The sequence below is a fragment of the Notamacropus eugenii genome, chromosome 7 (genome assembly GCF_028372415.1).
Source record: "Notamacropus eugenii isolate mMacEug1 chromosome 7, mMacEug1.pri_v2, whole genome shotgun sequence".
In the NCBI taxonomy this organism is placed as follows: Eukaryota; Metazoa; Chordata; class Mammalia; order Diprotodontia; family Macropodidae; genus Notamacropus; species Notamacropus eugenii.
The window spans coordinates 149,471,390-149,484,184 of record NC_092878.1 but is presented as its reverse complement, the minus strand read 5'-3'; the positions used below and the strand labels follow the sequence as shown (position 1 = coordinate 149,484,184).

General features: G+C 39.8%; 1 protein-coding gene across 2 annotated transcripts in view; it reads left to right on the top strand.

Moving 5' to 3' along the window:
• The window catches only part of SHROOM3 (shroom family member 3), a 228,152-nt gene that overhangs the window by 120,792 nt on the left and 94,565 nt on the right, over window positions 1–12,795 (top strand). The gene's annotated exons all lie outside the window — the stretch shown is intronic.

The window sequence follows — 12,795 nt, the reverse complement described above, 5'->3', positions numbered from 1 at the left end:
TTTTTCTTTACAATATGACTAATGTTGAAATATGTTTAATATGAATGTATATGTAGAGCCTATATCAGATTGCACTCCATCTGGGGAAGGGGGAAGGTAGAAAAAGGGAGAAAATTTAACGTTCAAAAGCTTGTGGAACTGAATGTTGTAAACTAAAAATAAATAAATTTAAAAATTAAAATAAAAAAGGAATTATATTTTACTATCATATAAAAAATAAAGCAATGAACTTTGAAAGACCCAAAGTGATTCAATAACATTTAGCAAGACACAAAAGGGATACTCAAACCAGCAATAAACTATTTTCATATTCATGATGGATTTGGGGCAAAGAATTGAAGACATAAATTTATTGCAGATTGTTACTGATGAAACTGGTGAAGCCTTGTTCCTAAAGGTGGTATGCTGTACTAAACAGAGCACTGAATTTAATGGCAGAGAATATTTCTAGCCTTCTTACACTTTATTCTTCAAATACTCTACCATCCAGGTTCCCTGGTGTACCTGCTGTTTCTCATTTGCTACATTCAGTTCACATCTTCCCGTTGTATGCCCACCTAACTTACCTCTGCCTTTGAATTTCCCCAACTCTCTTCAAAATTCAAATTCATCCTTCCTTCGGGAGACTTTTCTCAGTATTCTCTGCTATTGGTGCCTTCCCCTTTATAATTATACTCTGTCTACTCTCTCTATAGCTCAAATCTACCTCTATGTTTGCAAGTTATCTTTTCCATTAGAAGTCAATTTCCTGAGGAACAAGACTGTTTTGGCCTTTTGATTTTTAAGCTTACCTGAGTCCCTGGCACTTAGTAAGTGATTAGATTAATAAATATGTGTTGACTGCCTGCTTGACTGATTTGTGCCCCACTCCAGGACTTCCCCATGAAAGAAGTTACATCATTTTTTTCCCACCCAAAGGCTCACTCTAGGAATATCAGAATTGATCTCACGTGTCTAAGCCTTTACCAAAATGAAAGAGAGAGAGAAAGGAAAGAAGAAAGAAAGAAAGGAAAGGAAGGAAGGAAGGAAGGAAGGAAGGAAGGAAGGAAGGAAGGAAGGAAGGAAGGAAGGGAGGGAGGGAGGGAGGGAGGAAGGGAGGGAAGAAGGAAAGGAGGAAAGAAAGAAAGGAGGAAGTAGGAAAGAGAAAGAAAAAAGGAAGAAAGGAAGAGAAAGGAAGGAAGGAAAAAAGGAGAGAAGGAAAGAAAGGGAGAGAAGGAAGGATGGATAGAAAAAAGAAAGAAGAAATAGCATGTTAACATTTGCTAGGTCCTTTACACATGTTAATTTATTGATTATCTTATTTTATCTTCACAACAACCCTATGAGGTAGGTGCTATTATTATCCTTATTTTACAAATGTGGAAACTGAGGCTGAGAAGGGGTAAGTGACTTATTCAGGTTCCCACAGCTAAGTATCAAAGATTAGACTTGAATTCCAATCTTTCTAACCCCCCCTCCACTGCTCTATCTAATGGGCCACTCTGTCAAGAAGTCTCAACCCCCATGCAAACAAAGGCTCACAAGATGTCGAACAGTAGCAAATGTGTGTCATCCCTGTCACATCCATGATTAGGAATCATTAAAAAATAATAATCGTAATGGCTAACATTGATGTAACACTTTCTATGTGCCAGGTACTGTGCTAAGTACTTTACACTTACCTTTGCTTCTCACAACTACCCTACAAGGTAGGTGTTATTATCCCCATTGCACAGTTGAGGAAATTGAACCAAACAGAAGTTAAGTGACTTACTCAGGGTTACACAGCTAGTAAGTGTCTGAGGCTGGATTTGAACTCAGGTCTTCCTGATTCCCCTATACTTGCAAGTGCTGCCTATATTTCCTATGTGTTGCCACTCTCAGGAGTGTGCTGGACCCAGCTCTTACCAGCTCTCCAGAATCAATTGTTAAATTTTCAGCATGAGCATTTATAGCTCTACAAACCAGTGTTTCGTTAATTGTCTTGTTGATTGTGTAGATTCAAGAAACTGATGGGGAAAATTTAGTGATGCAGATTAAACTTTCAAGTGTGTCTTTCGCTTTTAGGGACCCAGTTACTAAACATAGGCCAGCATTCCCTTTCTCATGATACCCGGAAATCTCACATCTTCCTGGGAAATTTCCTCCTTCCGAAAAGGTTTATTTCTGTCTATGGCATAGGTTTATAACCTTTGCTGTGTGTCACAGATTCCTTTGGCAGTTCGGGGAAGCCTTTGGACCCTGTTTCAGAATCATGTTTTTAAATACATCAAATAAAATACATAATATTACAAAGGAAATCAGTTATATTGAAATACAATTCTCAAAATATTTTAAAAAAACAAATTTGTGCACTACGATTGTGAACCCCTGGTCTGTAGCAAGCAAACAGCTTGTGATACACAATGTTATACAAACGCTACTGATCATAACGAGTCATGTTTTATCCACCTATAAATGCAGATATGAGGAAACAGAGCATTTGGCTATGAAATAGTCTGCTGAGAATTTCAAGAAAATATTCCTATTAGGGTTACACGGTACATTTCTTCCAAAGCATATGTTCTCTCCTGCTCCCTCTTTTCTTTCTTTCTCCCTTTCTTTTTTTTTCCTTTCTTAGATACTTTCTTTTCTATTCTATTTTTCTCTGTGTTGCCAACATTTAGTATGAGCTAGGTCAGGGGTGGGGAACCTGAATCCAAACTTGGATTCAGTCAAAAGGTCAAACTTGAGGACCTAGAGGGCCACTTGTTGCCTCAAGACCATGGGTTCCCTGCCCCTGATATAGGTGGTACAGTAGATAGAAGGACTCACTGTGGACCCAGTGAGATCTGAGTTCAAATCCAACCTTAGACACTTACTATAGCTATTGGACCCTGTACAAATCACTTCACTTCTGATTGCCTCAGTTTCCTCAACTACAAAATGGGGATTGTAGCACCTACCTCATAGAGTTGCTGTGGGAATCAAGTCAAAGTGTTTGTAAAATGCTCAGAATGGTGCCTGGTACACAGTAGGCATTTAAGAAACCCTTATTCCCTTCCTCCTTCCACTCTTTCTTCTACTTCTGTCTTGCTCTTGTGAACTCGATACCTTTCTTAGAAATGGCTTGAAATAGTCATTTTTTCCCAGAATTCTTTAAAATGGCGAGCATCTCCAAAATCCTCCAGGGAAACTAGTTCATTCCAAGTCTAGTGCTGTTATTCCATGGCACCTGTGGTCTCTTGACAGTGAGTGAAATCCTCTCTGCCTAGCTGTCCTGTCCCCCTCCTCTGGGCCCTATCATAAGATCCTCTACAGCCTTCTGGGTAACAGTCAAGTTGCATGAAAGGACAGTTACTTGGGACTCTTGGCCTTGTGAAAAACACAATGAATAGTAAACGCTGAGTCCTCTTTGTCAGAATTAATCAGCTGCTAACTGTTGAGGTTGCCTTAAATGAGGAGAGAGGCCCAAGGAGGGGTCAGTTTTGAGAACTGGGGGCATTCTGGGAGACTGAAAGGGAAAAGCTATTGTTAGAAGGGATAGCCAAAGGCTTAAAATGTGAATGAGCCCAAGTAGCTGTGAGAAGTCCAAACTGGTGATGGGCTTTTCTGGTGCCATAATCACCAACTAGAAGACTATTTAGTGATATCAAATGACATTCCCCTGATTCATATTCCTACTCTACAGTTCCTTTCATTGGGTTTTTTTTAAAGTGTTTTCTTCTCTAGTATTTACTAGTTTCTCTGTGTTATCACTCTTCGTGATGTGAAGATAATACTTACACTGTGATATTTTGTGACAAATACAATGTTTGTTTCATTAGAGATTGCATAATGTATAGCGTAAATCAAAATACATTTTTAACATGTCCTTATAATATCATGAATGTGTGCTGCCCATAATTTTTTGCCTGGCTCCGACAATTCATACCTCCAGGGCACGCTTTCTGCATTTTTGTTCATTTAAGACACTGACCAGCCTTTGCTGAGAATGTTGGCATTGGTCAAAGAAATGTGATTGCTATCAAAGTCTAAGACTGGAGCTTTTACCCTTGTTACATATGTGTGTGTACACACATAAATATGGGTGTATATATAATGTATACATATATATGTATATGTGTATGTATGTATATTCTAAATGAATTTCAATATATAATTTATTTCCTTTCTAATCCTGCATATTTTATTTTATGCATTTAAAAATGCCTACTATGTGCTAGGTACAGAATATGTGATTTCCAAATATCGGTTCCTCACAATAACCTTAAGAGATAGGTGTTATTACAATCCCCATTTTGTAGTTGAGGAAACTGAGTCAGGCACAGGTGAAGTGACTTTTTTAGGGTCACGCAGCTACCTACCCAGGGCTACAGGGCTGCCTCAATTTGGAATTAAAGAAATAATAGTAACAATAATTGTTAGCAATTATATAACCCTTTAAGATTAGCAAAAAGCTTTAGAAACAGTATCTTTCTTAATATAATAAAATCATTTTACTGTTGTCATATACAATCCATATTACAAGCCTGTACAAATTATAATGAGAGAAATTGATAAACAGTGAGTTGACCTCTTTATGATAGGTTATTTTTTAAAGCCCTTTGATACACAATAATTATTGAACCTAGAATTTGAAGTCTTGCAAAAGGAATCCTTAATTTCTTGAGCCCTTTGATTGAAAAAGCTACTGGTAGCCACAGGTTTCTCCAAGGCCTTGTAATTACAAGGAAGCGATTATTTCTAACACTTTCAGCCCTAGCAATCTTGGCCCCTGCTCTGAAGGCTGCTCAGATGCCCCAGGTGGCAAGGCCATGACTCTGGGTTCTGTGCCAACAGCGGGCAACCTTTGAAAGGTTCTCACAAGCTGGGAAGGCTTCCATGTGCTGGCCTGGGCACACAGGACCTCATGCCTTGTTTAGAACCATCGTATCAATGTATTAACCGCAAAGTTATGATTTCTTTCTCCCTGCAGCAGCTTTGAAAGAGTATCTGCCAAGACACAGAGGGGGCACAATTTGGTGTTTGTGAAGGAAATTGTCGAAATTGATGAAAATGAACATGCAGCTGGGTAGCACAGTGGTTAGAGCTCTGGACCCAGATTCAGGAAGATTTGCATTCAAATGATGCTTCAAACACTTACTAACTGTGTAACCCTGGGCAGGTCACTTAACTTCTGCTTGCTTCAGTTTTCTTTTTTTTTTTAATTTCATATATATATATTTCCTCACTTACATGTAAAAACAATTTTTCACATTTGTTTTTAAACTTTGAGTTCCAAATTCTCTCCCTTCCTCCTTCCCCCTGCCTCTCCATTGAGAAGGCAAGCAGTTCCATGTATTGCCTCAGTTTTCTCAAGGGTAAAACGGGCATAATAATAGCACCTGCCTCACCAGGTTGTTGTGAGGAACAAATGAGATAATATTTGTAAAGAGCTTAGCGCATAATAGGTGCTTATTAAATGTCTGTTTCTTTCCTATGGGGGTGAGGGGAACAACTGGCATTGGGTGACTTTCCAGGGGTCACATGGCTAGTGGGTGGATTTGAACTGACTCCAGAGTCAGTCCTCTATCTACTGTACCCTCTGATTGCCCCCTCCTTCCTACATGCTTGAAGTAATTTAGACTGCTCTGTGTTATCAAATCCCCATTTCCTGGAGTCTGACCACAATTTTGAAACTAGAAGGGACCTTCAATGTAATCTAGTCCTGAGGTCCCAGTAGATTCAGTGATTAACGTAAAACAGGGATGGACAACCTGCAGCCTTAAGGTCACGCGTGGCCTTCTAAATCCTTAAGTGTGGCCTTTTGATTGAAAAAAATAAAGGATTTAGAAGGTCACGTGTAGCCTTAAGGCTGCAGGTTCCACACCCCTGACCTAAAGTTACCCAGCAAGACTGTGGCTAGACTGTTATTAGAATCCAGGTCTGCTGACCGCCATTTTAATTATATGTATGAGATGCTGCATTTGTCTCTATTGAAATGAAAAGGATCAAAGGTTTAATTTGGGGGACATGTGTAGTGGTCCATTGATGTCCAAAGTGCCCTTCCATCTCTGAGGCAGCCTGGCCCAGCAGAATTAGCCCTGACTGTCCTTAGAATCTGGAAGGCCAAAGGTCAATGCAGATTCCACTTCAGACTATTGCTAGCTATATGACCCTGGGCAAGTAACTTGACCTCTCTCTGAGTCTCAGTTTCTTCATTTGTGAAGTGGTTTGAGGGTAGCATCTACCACAGAGAATTGTGAGGATCAAATATAATAATATATGTGGGTCACTTCTGAACCTTAAAGTAATTTGTAAATATAAGCTCTTATTATTTAGGTTCTCTTTGTCAGCCTTCCTGGTCCATTTTCTATTTCTTCCAGAATTACCTCCCTTTGAATTACCAATGTAACTTTGCATTGGCAAATGGCAGAACAAGAGAAACATTATATATATAGATTTTTTTTTCATATGTGGAGGAGATGTGGCCCCACTGATTGAATTCTTAAAAGACAGGACATCATCTTAATGAAAACTTGTAATGACTAAGCAACCCAACTCAAAACCAAGGTATGACTGGGATAGAGGCAGCACAGATAGGTGCTGTGGAAAGATCATGAGATTTGAAATCAAAGGACATGAGTTCACATCCTGCCTCTCCTACTTACTACCTATTAAACCTTGGGCAAATCACAACCTCTCTTAGCCTCTATTTTCTCATGCGTAAAAAACAAGGGGTTGGAATAGATGATTGCTAAAGTTGGTTCCTAGTTAAGGGATCAAAAACTTGGAAATTCGTTCTGGGAATGACCTGACTCTAAATAAAGGGAATCAATCTTTTCTTCAACTATCTGGCTCATTATGATCCCATCCTGGAATTTTAGGGGAACATATCTTTAACAAAACTTAAGTGTTACTTGTATCTAGAGTCTCTTCTAAGAGAAAATATTCACAGAGTACTTTCTAGACTAGATTTTCAAAGTTAAATGTAGATATAACGTATAGAACAGTTATTTATTTCTTCTACCACAAAAGAAATGCTTGAAACATGGATAACTGCTAAGCATTCTTTAACCAATTTGTTCAATTGTTGTGATCCAATTTTGGGGTTTCCTTGGCAAAGACACTGGAGAGGTTTGCCATTTCCTTCTCCAGCTCATTTTACAGATGTGGAAACTGAGGCAAACAAGGTGAAGTAACTTGCCCAGGATCATACAGCTAATAAGTGACTGAGGCCAGATTTGAATCACAGATGAGTCTTCCTGATTCCAAACTCAGTGCTCTATCCACTATGCCACCTAACTTCCCTCATTAATTTAATACTTTTTTTTCCACTAACAAATTGTTGTTGTGTTTGTCCTTCATTCTCAAAGAAGACCATGACATCAAGATGATAACATGACTTGCAGTTGACTTTGATTTGAGGGGAGGAGGGCTGTGCAAGGTCACCAACCTCATTTTCTTCTCCTGAGCCATCTGGGTCCAGTGGCCTGATATTCATGACAACGACTGGAGAGGACCCAGCCACTAACAAATAAATACTTAAAACTTAAAGCAATAACTGATCACATCTATTATACTCTCCCAGAAGATAAGAAAGTCCCTATTGCGCATTCTACTTTCACCTAAGATCTGTTCTGTTCCAACACCTAACAAGGTACAGGTCTCAGGATATGATGATCCAAGCAATGGTTGTCACTTCTGCTGAGAGATTGGATAGTCACAGGAGGCACAACCTCCAGGACACCTAGCACTGACTTCTCAAACACATGAGATTACCATCAGGGCTGGAACCATCTATTTCTCAGGATTGTTGTTCAGTGACTTAAGCTCAGAGAGTGAAACTTAGAACAGAAGAGGAACCCAGGTATAGGAGGTCCAGTCACAGGTTCTCCTAGGCAAGCGCACGCTCTTGCTGTCTGGTGTTTAAGTCACAGCCAACATTACTTCTGGGAGCAGAGGAAGGAGAGAGAGACATCTTCTTCCATCTGTACTAGAAGTTCACGTGAGAGCTTGCAAAGTCCTAAGTGGAACATTCAAGAAAGACAAAGAATATTCAATCCAGGAAAAGTTTCCTCTCTTTTTATAGGCTGCTAAGTGGCTGATGCTTCCTGGATTACCAGTCACCTTTGACACAGTTCCCCAGACCTGGGGACCAAAAGGGGATTACTGCATCCTTTAGCATTGAGCAAGGCCACAACTCTATCACTGTCAAGCCAGAGGGCATGCCCAGTTTCTGGGAAGTATCCCAATCCAACAAATCCAGGGCACTCCCCTGATTTCTCCCCTGCTATGTTGCATTCCCTCCCCAGTTAAAAATTTATTATCCTTCGGCATATACTTGACACATAGGTCCATATCCCCAACCTTAGAAAGTTCATGGGGGATTTAGGATGGCTCAATCACTGCCCTTTCAAATGCTTCCCCCAGTGCCTTCCACTAAAGAATTTCAACAAAGTTGACAAGTAACAATTGTTGAAGGCCTTCTGAGAGAAAGGCAAAGAGTCCCAAGTAATTCGTTCAGCACAGTTGTTAGACATTCTATAAACAAAGTCATTTGGGGGGGGGGGGGGGACCTAGTTCTAACATAGCTAGTGGACTTGGAGATTACAATTATCCCAATTATAAAGTTATATAAATTCAACAAACAAAAAAAATTTCACAAAATTCTCATTAGTCTCCACCTGATACATATATGAGGACCTGTCCCAACCTAAAGAAAAGAACAAAATTAAAATTAAACAACAAATAGAAGAAAAGATGGAAAGGAAGGAAAAAAACAAGTAATCACAAATCACCTAGAGTAAAGGGAGCTCTCTTACCAGGGATTTAAAGATTTGGTGTTGATTAGAAGTTACCCTCTCATCCTTGGGGAGAAACCAAAACATCCTGGGTAAAAAAAACTCTCCCTATAGAGCTCTCCAACATGTAGCTTTCTCCACCAAAACTGGCAATCCATGTTTCATTCCAAATGTTATTCCAGACAAAATTTCTCCAGGGATTCCGAGAACACCCCACATCTCCAATGGATCACTGCAGAAACAGTTGATTCCAAATTGAGGTCTGAACTCATCTGACAACAGGACAAGCAGGCTGTAATTCAGAAAAGACATTGATAAATTCAGAAGTTACCTGAACATATGTGAAATTCCCCAGAAAGGACTAAACATTTAGGGTTGATGTAATCTCAGAGGTCCCAGGAAAAGCCCTGACAAAAAAAAGGAGCTTTTACTATGGACTTAAATGAAAGAGGTTCAAGGAAAAGTCTCCTCCCTATTAAAGGGAGAGTTAGGTTTTTCTTTCATCTCTCTCAGGTTCGTTATCCCAACCCTAGAGATCCAAGAAAAGTATCTAAAACAAATTGTAGGTGTGGCTCATGTTTAGGTGCTCGCCAAAGGGGGACTAACTCAGCACTCAGCAGAGTATCTTCTAGAAAAGGTTCTTAAAGTGCAAAGTAAACATCAGGTATAGGACAGCTATTTATTTCCTCCACCACAAAAGAAATGCTTTAAATTCCAGTGACTGTTACAAACACATTAACAGATACTTAAAACATAAAACTATAACCCTTCACCCCAATTATGCTCCCCTGGAGGTAAAGACAACTGCAGAATAGATATTTCACTTTCATCTTCAGCCTGCCTGCCTGAGTCACTCTTGAGGTTCTGTTCATCAGAGCAAAAATGGAACAGTTTGGGCTTTCTGGTGCTCAGGGAAAGAAACAACCTGCCATCCATCCTTGACAAACTCCTCCCTACCTCTTCCAGCCAGGGACAGCTGTGTCACGCCAAAGTACATGAGAAATGACCTAGTTCAGCATATTAGGGGGACTCCCTGATTATCCCCATTACATATAAAATGCCTTTGCTCAATGCCACTTGCTTTGGGGTTTCCTTGATTCATGTTTGTTTACATTTCTAGGGCCTTCCTACTATTAATTATTTCCCAATTCTCCTGTATATAGCTTGCTTTGGATATGTTGGTTTGTCTCTCCTAGTAGATTATAAGCTCCTTGAGGGCAGGGACTGTCTTTTGCCTTTTTGTGGTATCCCCTATACTTAGCCAAGTGCCCCTCTTTTAGAGGTACTTAACAAATGATTGGATGAGTGAGTGAATAGGGCCTACAGTCAGGAAGACTCCTCTTCTTGAGTTCAAATCTGGACTCAGACACTTAATAGCTGTGTGACTCTGGGCAAATCACTTTACCCTATTTGCCTCAGTTTCCTCATCTGTAAAATGAGCTGGAAAAGGAAGTGGCAAACCTCTCCAGTATCTCTGCCAAGAAAACCCCAAATGCGGTCACAAAAAGTCAGACATCACTGAAAAGGACTGAACACGAAATAACAATAAATGTTGACTGAGTGAATGAACATAAAATAAATATCAAATTTCTAATCTAAAGTACAATTCCAAGAGCAGTTTTGACTCAGGGAAAGTTTTTCAAGTACAGAACATTTTTCAAGGTGGCAGTTGCTTAGAATTTATGTAGCAAACCCTTTATCTCAGTAAAATGTTTCATGATCCCTATTACGGAAATCCTGGGAAGGAGTAGCAGTCGACCCATCAAAAAATCTACAATTATGTATCTGTTGTGTGCCATGCTCTGTTCTAAATGATGAAGATATAAAAGAGGCCAAAGACAGTCCCTGAACTCAAGGAGTTTGTTATCTAATGACAAGAGCAGCAAGTAAAATCTTCATCCATGTTTTACAGAGGGTCAGGTGAAGCCCCATGTCTAATGACAACTCATTTCAGCTGCTAATTCCTGACTCTCTGTCTGATGTTTAATACCGTGAATCTAATCCCAAAGGAGAGAATGCTGGATTTGTAGTTAGAGCAGGTTCAAATCTCATCTCATATTTATACTTTTGTGTTCCTGGGCATGATAGAACTTTTCTTGGCCTCAATTTTGTTCTCTGTAAAATGGGGATAATAATAGCACCTATTTGACAGGATTGTTGTGAGAACCAAAAGACATAACTTTTTTTATTCTTTAAATCCCTATGTCACTTAATTTTTTGCCTTTTACAAACATCTGTTAAGTACTTTAGTTGCCATATGTAAAATGAAAGTTCTTACAGAATTGTAAGCACACCAGAAGGCCTTGTACTACAATGATGAATTGCACCAGTATCTTTGATAAATGGTATTTTGGATAAATCTGGATCATGTAGGTGACTAGTTTTCTATCCAAAGGTTTTTTGATCACTTGTCTAAATAACTGTTCCAAATGGTAATATTATGATTCCTTCCACCTGTAAGGAATTTCAGTTGAGCCTTACTATTTTCCTTTGAGCACACAGAAAATTAAGATAAATGCAATTTTAACTTGATTCTGCTAAAAATATTCCCTTCTGACTCAGCTTCCCAGTGTGGAAATGTGCAGCAAAGTCAGTTATGTACTGTGAGTGGTAGCCTCTGATAGATTTGAATTCTGAACAGTCTGCAAGATGGATTTCTGAAGGCAGATTTCCCAAAGGGTAGATCCTTCACTGGAATCCTCAAATTCCTTGTGATGGAGCGTATGTGTACTCCCCCTGTCACTGGGCTGAGTGTCTGTGAGTCCAGGACCATGCTCTTAAAACAAAATGCAGCTGTGTTTTGCCTAAGGGGTAAAATGCCCTGTTGAATAAGAAATCTCTGCTGGGCTGGGTAAGGAAGGTCACATCAGTTGTTACTCCCTTCTGTTATGCTCCTACATTAGGGCAGTCTGTAACAAAGGACACATCCAAGTAGATGGAATGAATTTGACTGCTGATCAACCGAGTCTTCTAATTCCTAAGTAGTAGCATTTTCTCATATATGTGAATTTATTTTTATTTTTATTTTTTGCAAATACCTGGAAATTTAGCTTGGGAGATTCCATTTGGGGGAGGAGAGGGGAGTGAGGAAAGCTAGTCTCCGACTGTTGTTGTTTTAATCTCTGGAGGAATGACAACTGAAAGCAATTAAGAAATGATCTCCAAGGAAAAGTCTTAACTCCAGCGAAGTATGCTAATTGGGAAGTTTTGGAAAAGGTAAAAATGTAAAGAAGGGTCAGTAACACTTTCCTGTGGAAAAGGTGGTAGAAGGGAAGCTAGGGGTTGTGCTGGTGCGCATCTTTGTGTTGCTTGAAGCACAAGATTTTGCTGATAATCAGAAGATTATCATCTTAACATTTGTAATAATAATGTGCACGTCTAATCAGACAATGCAAGCAAAGAACGGCAAGCGGTGGGGGAAGGGATAATAATGGGCCTGTCTAGTCAGACACAATGCCAGCCAAGAACCACTGAAGAGAGAGGAGGTTTTAATCGGCCCTAGCTCGTCAGCATTGACCCGGATCTCCCTGGTTGACTTATGGGGGAAAAGAGAACATTTGCTGGGAAAGATGATTATTTTCCTTGTAATGTGACCTCTTTCTTAAAGCTGTGAACTTTTTACCTTATGTTATTTATGCCTCATTTCATTAGTTATATATTGTTTGGAAGCTGAAACCTGAGCTGGAACTTCTTAAAAGTTTCGTGTCCATTAAATTTTTTTCAAGAAAAAAAGGAGAAAGCTGAAAAATGCATTGAGGCACTCAGTGTCTGGGAGGAGTGTGAGTGTGTGTGTGTGTGTGTGTGTGTGTGTGTGTGTGTGTGTGTGTGTGTGTGTGTGTGAGTGGGTGGGCATCCTCTGGAAGTGGATGACAGGAGGAGGGGAGTTAAGAAGACAGAAGAGAAAGAGTGGAGCCTGACTAAGCTGAACTAGAATCCATTTTCAAATTTTCGGGAGCTCTGGTTGCCATTGAAATGCAAATGAGGGCCGGGGATCCTGGAGCCAATCAGAGAGGTTGCCTGTGGGATTACCTGGGTAGAGAGAAAGGAGGCG